Source organism: Caretta caretta, chromosome 19 (genome assembly GCF_965140235.1).
Source record: "Caretta caretta isolate rCarCar2 chromosome 19, rCarCar1.hap1, whole genome shotgun sequence".
NCBI lineage: Eukaryota > Metazoa > Chordata > Testudines > Cheloniidae > Caretta > Caretta caretta.
This window is the reverse complement of record NC_134224.1, coordinates 9,500,120-9,510,626: the sequence shown is the minus strand read 5'-3', so window position 1 is coordinate 9,510,626 and position 10,507 is coordinate 9,500,120.

Sequence of the window (10,507 nt, the reverse complement as noted above, 5' to 3'; positions counted from 1 at the left end):
TGATTTTTACCACAGCATCAAAGCCTTGGAAAATCACACAGAGGTGAAGATAAGAGAAAATCTAGTTTATTGATATCTGTATCAAATCCATGGTCATCTATTGTACGAGCTTCCCTGTTCTCACTAGGCTACACACCCTGGACACTTGGAATATCAGAGCATCACCAGGGGATAGAACTCAGATCCTTCTTTCCCAAAAAGAGCAAGTTTCTACCACTTGCGTTAAAGGAGAATCTCTCTTAGCTCTAAGCAGTAAAAGGCCTATGACACACAGGTGGGCAGCACAGATCCCATCCAGTGACGCCCATATACTAGCCAGTTTTTTGCAATACAGTGTCATAGCCACTACAATCAGCCACAATGCAACCTTAGCCTCTGTCCCCAGGGCTTCTATCCCAAGAAGAGCTGGCAGAGCATTCTGAGTGATAGACTGTGAAATTCACTCCAGATTTAGGGCCTCTAGGGCCCGGATCTGGTAGCCTTCACAATGTAGCCAACTCGGCACCAGTCCCTTACTTTAGAATCCTAGGGGTGAGTAGGTTCTCTTTACATTTCATAGGATCAGCTGAGGCTAAAATAATCCAAAAACGTTTATTATTATTGCCTTATTTATTTATTAGTTTTACACTAGGGCTGAGAGGCCTCAGCTGAGATTGGCGTTCCAGGGTGCTAGGGCACTTGTGCACGCTGTAAAAGACAGACCCTTCCCCAGAGAGCTTGTAATCTGAAATAGACAAGATAGAGGGTGGTGGGGAGGGGAAACAGACGCAGAGAGATGAAATGACTTGCCCTGTGTCACACAGCAGGGCAGTGACAGCTGGGAATAGAACCTAGCTCTCTCGAGTCCCCACCCAGTGCTTTCCCCCATGTTAGGAGGCACACACTAAACCCAGTTAGTGGCCCCCAATCCTCCCTAAAATCTTGGATGGCACTGGGGAAACTTAGCTTCATCTTAGCCTTATGCACACAGCCTTGGTGATCATAGGCCTGCAAACGTACAAGGTTCAAAGCCCTGCCAGATTGTCTTCCCCACCTGGCCAATTTGTCCGGCCGTCCATTTCCTTAAAAAAGGGGGTGGACGCGGCTTCGTGCCCCTGCCTCCCCTCCCCTCCGCATCTCTCTGTCCTTGCTGAAGGGAGGCAGCACGGCCGATACTGGCTGGCCAGCATTTTATTCCGAGAGTAAAGCAGCTTCGTACAGGTCAGCGAGGTGATTCCTGAAAGTGGCTGAGCTGCCAAACCCCGGGCTGAGGAGAAGGGAAAGTTAATTAGGTCTTTTTTTTTTTTTTTAATGGAAACATGATCGGCCACTCACCATGCGACCTGCTCCTGGCCATCTGCTACTGGAGACGGACAAATCTGGCCAGGGAAAAGCCGAGGCCCCTGGTCCACCAGGCTGGGATGGGGCGGGAGGGGGCTGAGACCTAGGTCCAGGCCCCAGTGGATGGGTCCTTTGCCCCGGTTGCTATAGAGACAGACAGGCAGCAGCTGCAGGAGGAGGAGGAGGAATGGCAGTGGCAGGCCAAGCTGCTGCCACCACAGGCAGATCAGATGGTATGGGATTGCCCCAAACCGACCGCGTCAGACGCCAGCCTGCCCCCTGCATGATGTGCAGCTTTCAGACCAAAAGAGAAATATGCCTTCTGGGCCCCAGTGCCCTGGGAGTTGACAGCGTGGCATCTCTTGGGCTCCCCCAGCATCCCCTGCACTGACGCCCCAAGATGTCAGTCCTGTTGATTAATGCAGCAGAGGACAGCGGGAAGGTACATTGTAGTGTGATACGGAAACGTCAGGGCTCTCCAGCTGTGCTCACTTGACTAAGAAGGATTTTTTTTTAAAAATGTCTCTTTCAAATACACAGAAAAAACATTAATTATGGGCCCAATTCTGCAAAGCACAGAACAGATTCAATTCCTACCGCTCAGGCTTGGTGCCCAGTTGAGTGCACTGGGAAAGGTCTGGGGTTGCATCTTAAAATACGTACGTTGAGGGCAGAACCCGATTTGAATTTCATAGGTTGTCTATATTTTATGCAAAGGAAGCACTCACATTCATGCTATGCTATGCAGAACCATGTAAATGCCTTTCTGGATGATTTATATGAATGTACAGTAGCAGTATGCTGTGTGACAGGGTTGGGCTAGATGGCTATAGGAGAGTAATAGAAGGCAGATATATTAGCCCCAGGCTAAATAGGTCCCTTTTCCCTGGATAAGGTAACAGGGAAGGTTCCAGAACAATCAGGAACCTTCTGGAGACAATTAAGACAGGCTGATTAGAACACCTGCAGCCAATCAAGAAGCTGCTAGAATCAATTAAGGCAGGCTAATCAGGGCACCTGGGTTTTACAAAGGAGCTCACTTCAGTTTGTGGTGTGCATGTGAGTAGTTGGGAGCAAGAGGCACTAGGAGCTGAGAGTGAGAACGCGGACTGTTGGAGGACTGAGGTGTACAAGCATTATCAGACGCCAGGAGAAAGGTCCTATGGTGAGGCTAAAGAAGGAGTTGGGAGGAGGCCATGGGGAAGTAGCCCAGGGAGTTGTAGCTTTCACATAGCTGTTCCAGGAGTCACTCTAGACAGCTGCATTCCACAGGGCCCTGGGCTAGAACCCGGAGTAGAGGGCGGGCCCGGGTTCCCCCCAAATCCTCCCAACTCCTGGTCAGACACAGGAGGAGTCGACCTGGACTGTGAATTCAGAAAAACGGCCAAGCTGAGGGCTGCCGTGAAGCTCCAAGGGGAGCAAATCCACCAATAAGCGCAAGACCCACCAAGGTAGAGCAGGAACTTTGTCACAGCTGATATATTCCATGCAACATTTCTATCTGCTAGGTAAGGATCTCAAGATATGACAGTGCTCCTTGCCTAAGGTTGCATTTGTTTGTATATTTTTACAGTATTTGTAGACTCCTGTGTTTATTTTTGCATCGATCTATTAAATGTTCAATTTAAAAAAAATCAAACTTAGTAATAAACAAAGTGAGATCTGGATATATTGTTTCCAGACTGTTATTGTTTTAAATAATTCTAGTTAAGATATATACTGAAGTCAACCCAAGAACTGAACAATTTAGAGAGAGAATTTTGGGTGGGAACAAGAGGGAAATTTACTATATTTTAAAACAAACGTTAAAGTATAAAATCATATCTTTAAAACACCTTACACTCAGGATTACAACTGAAAACATTTTAAAGATCAAATGTACTTTCCGCAGGTTGTACTGTTTAATTATTTTATATTAGGCCAACGAAAACAGACATCCATTTCACCGTTCTTTATAGTCAGCTTCTCGTCGATTTACTTAAATGGCCAAGCTGTCTGAGACAAGCCCAACTTTTCATTCTGCAGTTATACAGCACCTAGCACATTGAGAGTCGTGGTCCCTGAATAGACTCCTTGATGCTAGTGTAACAATAAGTTCATTTTCTGGTTCTCCTTCACTACCACAGTGCAGCAGGGTTCTTAGGTTACGTAAAGGCTTGTTTTTACAAATCTGATATTGCTCCAATTTCACCTTGCCTTGTCTGCTTTGACCAAGTCAGACACGTCAGTACTTTAAATAATTCTGCTCCTCACATCACAGATCTTTCCGTAAAAAAAAAGCAAATTGTCTTACCAATTGGTTGTCCACCAATTTTGCATGTGAAATAGCTTTGAGACCCAGGGGTCTAGGCCATTTACTTTAATTGGAGTTGACTCAATCTAAGGTCTTTTCTGCCATTTCAGATCAATAATGTGAATGATCTTACTTACCAGGAATATACCTTTAAGAGGGTTTCCAGCTAAAAACCCCTCCCATTATTGCAACGTAAATTTCTGTCTTGAAAGGGAGGTGGCATTTTTAAAGGTATCATGCCGAGAAAATATTAATAATACAATGGGTTTTCTGAGCTTCTTCTACTTCTGAACCCATCTTTTGAATCCCAGAGTCTAATTAGGGACTGGGGAATAATTAGTGCTACACCAAACGTCTTTATTTCATTTCATTTCATTTTCAAAGAGCCAGAGCAAATGTCTTACGGGAACCTTCTTTCTCTGTTGAATATTTTATGGCTTCTGTATGCATTGCTATTCTCTGTGTTGTCAAATTCACCTTGTCTCCTTTGCTCCGCATCCCAGGTGAAGTGGGAGACTCTGACACTCTTGAAATCTAATTAGTGCACCTCAAGTCGGCTAAGAAAAAAACTTTATCTCCTCTCTTCTCTTCCTGCTGTTCCGTTATTGAGAGAGCCTTGCAAGCCCAGTGGTCATTTCTGAACCTTCAGCAGTTGGTTATTCAGGGACTTCCTTGACAAGCGAAGTGCTCAGGATGAAATTCAGCCAGGGTGCAGAGAGCTGGTGTAAGTCCCTGCATATCTCCTAAGATCAGGACTAGAGTGACAGGGGGAGTAGCCAAGAAAGGGAAGGGGGGGCCTTCCTCTGTACTCTGTGCTCTCAGTGAAAGGGGATCTCCATGCCAGCTTTGCATTGGCTAGCACAATGGTTGAGGACGGTTGGGGCCACAAAATCTGTGACTATGTAGAATCTCATATAGATTGGCGTAGCTGACCGTAGAGCCCAGTTACTTAGGAGTTATGTGGAGGGTTTGAATTTCATCCAGAGAGAAAACCATAGAGTTCAGTCTTAAGGTGAATATGAGAACAAGCAGGATCCTACTGTGACTATATAACGTACAGGGATTTTCTGTCAGTAGCCATTTCTGGGGGCCAGAAAGTGTTGAAAAGGCAGTAGAGTATTTTCATAAAATCCTAAATGTACTGTTCTATTCTGTTCAATATAGGTTTTTATACCATCCTCCATAGCATCTGAGCACCTTCCAACACTGCATTAAGCAACAGCTGTCACGTGATTTTTTTTTTTTTATGAAGGGTAAGAAATTTCAGGATCATGGTGCCCATATATTATAATAATAATTAATTTGCATTTATATATCTTTTGTCACCGACATGGTCCCCCTCTGAGTTAATGAGGTCCTATTACTATCCTTGTTTTATGGGGGAATAAAGAGAAGCACACAAAAGGTTGAGTGGGTTTCCAACAGGCACACGGCAAGTCTGTGGCTGAACTGGGTCCAGAACCCTAACTCCCCAGCTACTGCTCTAACCAGGGCCATATCCAAGAGTATTGACTGCCTTACGGCCAAAGGCAAAATTTAATCCTAAAGAAAGCATTTCATTACTAATACTCATGTTTTCAGCATAAAGATACCAAATAGTCTCAAAAAACTAAGAAAGAAATAAGCTAATATTAATATATACATAAGCAAATAGATCCTGATTAGCATATACAGATCGTTTCCAAACTATTTCTGTTTCACCGATTGAAGAACTCTCTCTGAGTGGGAATCACGCCTTGAAAGTCTTGTTTGAAAGTCTTAGTTTTTGGCAAATTCTGCAGATTCTTTGATTTCTTTATCTGGTGCAGGATGATAGTCTGGAATGTATGTTATCCAAAGATTTCAATGTGCTTTCCAAATATTAATTAACTCTCTCAATACCCTCGTGAGCTACCCTAAGTAAGTATTATTATAACCATTGTGCCAATGGGTAAACTGAGGTACGGGGAGATTTGAGGCCCAGATCCTCAAAGTTAGGAGCCCAACTTCTGTTGATTTTAATGGGAGTTGTTAGGCTGACGTGAGCCTAAGTGAATTGCTCAAGGTCAACATAGCAAGTCAGTGGCAGAGCTGGGAAGAAAATCCTGACTTTAGTCCCCTGCTCTAACCAGGCCGCCTCTCTCTAACTTCAGGTGCTGAATCTCTTTTAGCTCCCATGTCTTTCTTAGCAGGCGACCATATTAAAAATCATTAAAAATTAAAGATCATTTTAAGACCAGCTATAATAATACATCAGAAAGCATGTACTGGATTTCTATTTTGAAATCAACAAACATTCCTAGTTCAAACAACGAGGGGTCCTTGTGGCACTTTAGAGACTAACACATTTATTTGGGCATAAGCTTTCATAGGCTATAACCCACTTCATCAGAGTGGAACTCCCATCTTTTCATGTGCTGTGTATTTATACCTGCTGCTATATTTTCCACCCCATGCATGGGCTACCCTTCTGATTCCTAGTTCAGACACAGTTACTAATATGTCCAAATGTAGAAAATATCTGCCATTGACATTACTTACAAAGGCACTTTAAGGCATTCTCTGCATAACGAACCATATATCTGTCAGTCCATCTACCACGGACACTGTAAGGATGGCAATTTAATACTCAAGAAGTGCATTTTCTTGTTGGAGATTAAATGTTTTGGCAAGTTAAAGGCGCTGCCGTGGACTGAGCTGTCGCCTAATTATGTCAGTCTCTTTGTGGGATGTTTTGATAAGTACATCACAGGAGCATCTTTAATCTTCATGCTAAATCTGATCACTGTGTCCTAATTCCATGTACAAACAGTCCTCCAGCTGAGACCTTGAAACATATAAGAATACAAATTGCAGTTACCAGTTACAGGAAAAACCTAACTATTTTAATACAGTCTTTTATGCTTTCAGACAATTTTTGAGGAGAGGCCCCGTTGTCCAGTGGGCAAGGTGCAGGACTGGGAGTCAGGAGACATGGATTCTTTTTGCTAGCTCTGCCACTGACCTGATGTGTCCCCTTGGGCAAGTCACACAACGTCTCAATTTCTTCATGGGGTACTTACCTTCCTTTTTAAAAGTACGTTGAGACCCTTAGATTATAAATGCTAAATATTATTAGTGCACCTGAGGCAGTGCCCAAGTAAATTGCCTTGAAATATTTTGTATTTATGTTACATTTATAATTCGAGGATCTCAGAGAGCTTTACAAGCATTAATTGATTCTGTGAAGTAGGTAAGTGTAATGATGTCCATTTTCAGGCTGAAGTCAATGGTCACACAGCACAGTGATTTCAATGGGACTCAGGCACCTAACTTGCTTAGGTGCTTTTGAAAATCCCACTAGCTGCTTATGGGCATCTTTAGATACCTAAACACCTTTGAAAATCTGGCCCCAGGGGTTTTTATGCTTCACAGGTTGATTGGTGGGGAAATGAAGGGCCCGATCCTGCCAGGAACTAAGTGCAAGTGCAGAGATGTCTGAACACCCATTATAATGACTCATTGAGGGGCCTGATCCTCGGTGGGGCTGAGCACCCTCAACTCGCCTGGAAGACAAAGAGCCTGCTCCTGCTTCCATTGAATCCATGAGAGTTCAGGTGTTCAATAAACATCTGAGGGGCCTTGTTTGTACTGGGAATTAGCCCCAGTCTCAGCAATCAGTGGCCAGTTACTGCTGTAGCTGCACTGGTACAAACACCCAGATCAGACCAGGAAAGCTTTGATTTGCGTGAGTGGAGCTGAGCCTGGTTTCAAGCAGCTGCAGCTACCCTTGGGGTGACCTTGGTTGCTAGCCACCAGTTGCTGAAATCAAATCTTATCCCCAGTATAAACAAGGCCATCGACACCTTTCTGCATCCTGCAATGTCCTCCTCAGGCTGTGCCATTGTCCTTTCTTGCTGCCAAGATGCACATATTCGTTAGCTGATTTGGTTAGAGTTAGGCTTGAAAGAGCATATTCACTCTTGAGCCGTGATTTTTGGTAGTTTACAGTGTTCAAAAACTATGACCTTTCATTGGAAATTTCTCTTCCGAAAGGCGAACTTTTTTGGAAAGCTTGACATAAACGGAAAGATTGTTCTTATTTGCAAGGAATCCTGCAACCAAAAGCTGCTGGCATGTACTGAGCTCAAGAGGAATCTGCTTGGTCTCCCACTAGCAATGCCTATAAACAATGGTCTAATGCAAATTAAATGCCTGACTTTCCTATACTGCATTTTCCCTGGGAGATCCCCAGCCAAGCAGTGACAAAGCCCAACCCCAGACAAACAAATGGGTTTTATGAAACTTAAAATCGCTTCTGAGGGGAGACCAAAAATGAGACATTTTATCCCAAAAGGTAAATGTTTGAGAATGCTGTAAGAAATTGGAAATACATGTTGAATATTATATATTTTTTTTGTATTATGGTAGGGCCAAAGAATCCACTGAGATCAGGGTTCTACTGTGTTGGTGTTGTCCGCACACATATAGTTAAAGATAGTTCTAGCCCAAACAGAGTACTGTTTAAATAAACAAGGCAGACAAAGGGTTGGCAGGCAAAGAGAGGTGAAGTCATTTGCCCAATGTGACGCAGAAGGAAATAGGCAGAACTGGGCCTTAGCCACTGGACAATGCTGCCTCTAAATTTTAGAGGTTATATAGGAAAGGCATCTGAGCTTTAAAGGAAAAATAATTAGTCTCAGACCTTTTTTTTATTTTTAGTTCTTTACTATGTGCAAACAAGCCAAGAAGATGTATAGAATCTGGGCCCAGAGTCTGGCCCCAAGTAACTGGCAGTGGGATCCAACCCGTTTCCCTTTTGCAGGAGGTACAGATGACATTTCTTCATGTCTCTGCTGAGGGCCTGGCACCAGGAAGTGACAGGAATGCCAATCAAAACCCACAAACCCAGGAAGTCATTGACCCTGTGACTCTTGAGATCACCCCATGACAAGCTCCCTTTTGTTATTAAAAGGCTTTAAAATACAAGCACCTAACACACTGTTGAAATCATATGCATAATAATAATTAATACATAATAATAAAAGAACACTTGATTTAGGAATGACAAGCTCTCAGCAGGTCAACGGCATTCCAAACAATATTTAAAGCAGTGTAATCACAGCACTTAAGATATTTCTTTTATTTCAAAATGATCAGTATGTATATATATTTTATAACTAGCCCCTTGGCTGCTGTTTCTTGCTGCACTGTAACATGTGGCTGCTAGCATTTAGAGTGATCCACCCTGTCGATGGGGCAGCACCTGCCCTGTTTCTCCCAGTATACCAGGTCTGTTACTGAATGGTCAAGCAGATGGACCCTCTTTCAAAACTGAAACATTACACTAGCCACTAGAGCCTAAAATCAGCTCTAAAATACTGCTTAAAAATGGCTCTTGCTATGCTGAGCTAGCCGATCCAGCTGAAAACCTAGTTCTAACAGCTCTGCTGCTGGATGCTGTTTCCATGGAAATAGACGTTAGATCAGCACACACACACACACACACACACAAAAACAGAGCAAGTGTTTAAAATAATTTGTGTTTTGAAAGCTTTATAATTTTCTGTCACAATATTAACCTACCTTAATGTGTGTAAAATCCTTGTTTTTTTAAAGTATGCACAACAGGGGTGGATCCCCTTAATAAAACCTTCTTATTTCAATACTACAGATACAAAGCCTTTGAAATAAAGAGCTTGGCTCATAACACATTAAGGCTGCTCTACCCCGGTCATTTACCTCTCATGCATATTGACTTTTGAAGCAATTTAAATGAGTGGATCACAAAAATTATCAAGGGAATCATATTGAAATAATTTTTAAAGAACACACTAAAACCCAGCTAGTTCATTCAAAGTTCGTCTGGGAATGAACCACTTAGCTATGCTTAGTAATTCAATACCTCAGAACCAGAATAGTTCATAATGTACCCCAGAACACAAATAGGGATGGTTCTTAAAGCAGCCTACATGAATGTAATTATAAAATAATCATTATGGATGAAGAAATCGGACTAGCTGGCTGGTGGCATGGCTGCAGGGGTTTCCAGTGTAACTGCACAAATCCAAGTGTACTGTATGTAACAAAAACCATCAATGAAGGCTGTATGCTGTTCTTTAACTGTATTGTACCCTGATAATATTTACCTCCTTCACAGGCATGTGTGGCTTAGGGGAAGCTTCAGCAAAGCACGTTGAGTCCTTTGGCTAAAAGATACTGTCGAAGTGCAAAGGATTTATCATAATTATACTACCTCTTGGTACTTTTAGATTGTAAATGGTTTTGGGGGTGCATGTTTCACTCTGTATCAGAGGGGTAGCTGTGTTAGTCTGTATCCACAAAACCAACAAGGAATCTGGTGGCAGCTTACAGACTAATAGATTTGGGCATAAGCTTTCCTGGGTAAAAACCCCACTTCTTCAGACTCCATGCATCGTGGCTTTGTTACCCATGAAAGCTTTTGCCCAAATAAATCTGTTAGTCTTTAAGGTGCCACCAGACTCCTCCTTGCTTTTGTTTCCCTCCGATTTCTCTTTCCTATATTTCACTCGCATTGAAGTAACAGGTACATGTATGGCTTCCTACAAATGACAGCACATGTCATATAATAATTAGCCCTTTTGTGGCATCTCCCATGAAGGTTTCTCAAAGCATTTCACATACATTAGTGAATGAAGCTGGACTACTCCCCTCTGAATTAGGTATTCATTATCATAAATCCCAGCCCAACGGGCAAGGCACAAAAAGGGCACGTTGCTGTGCTGAGACCCCCTTTTCAATGGGTCAGAGCAGCCTCAATTCCCACTGACTTCCCTGCTCCTCAGGCAGGCATCTGGTTGCAGCACCCCGGGGGGAAGCTGAGGTCTCTCAGCACCTTGTAGCCTTGATCTGGCCCTGCCCCGAGCTCTTTCCGCCTGAAAGATGGACAAAGCC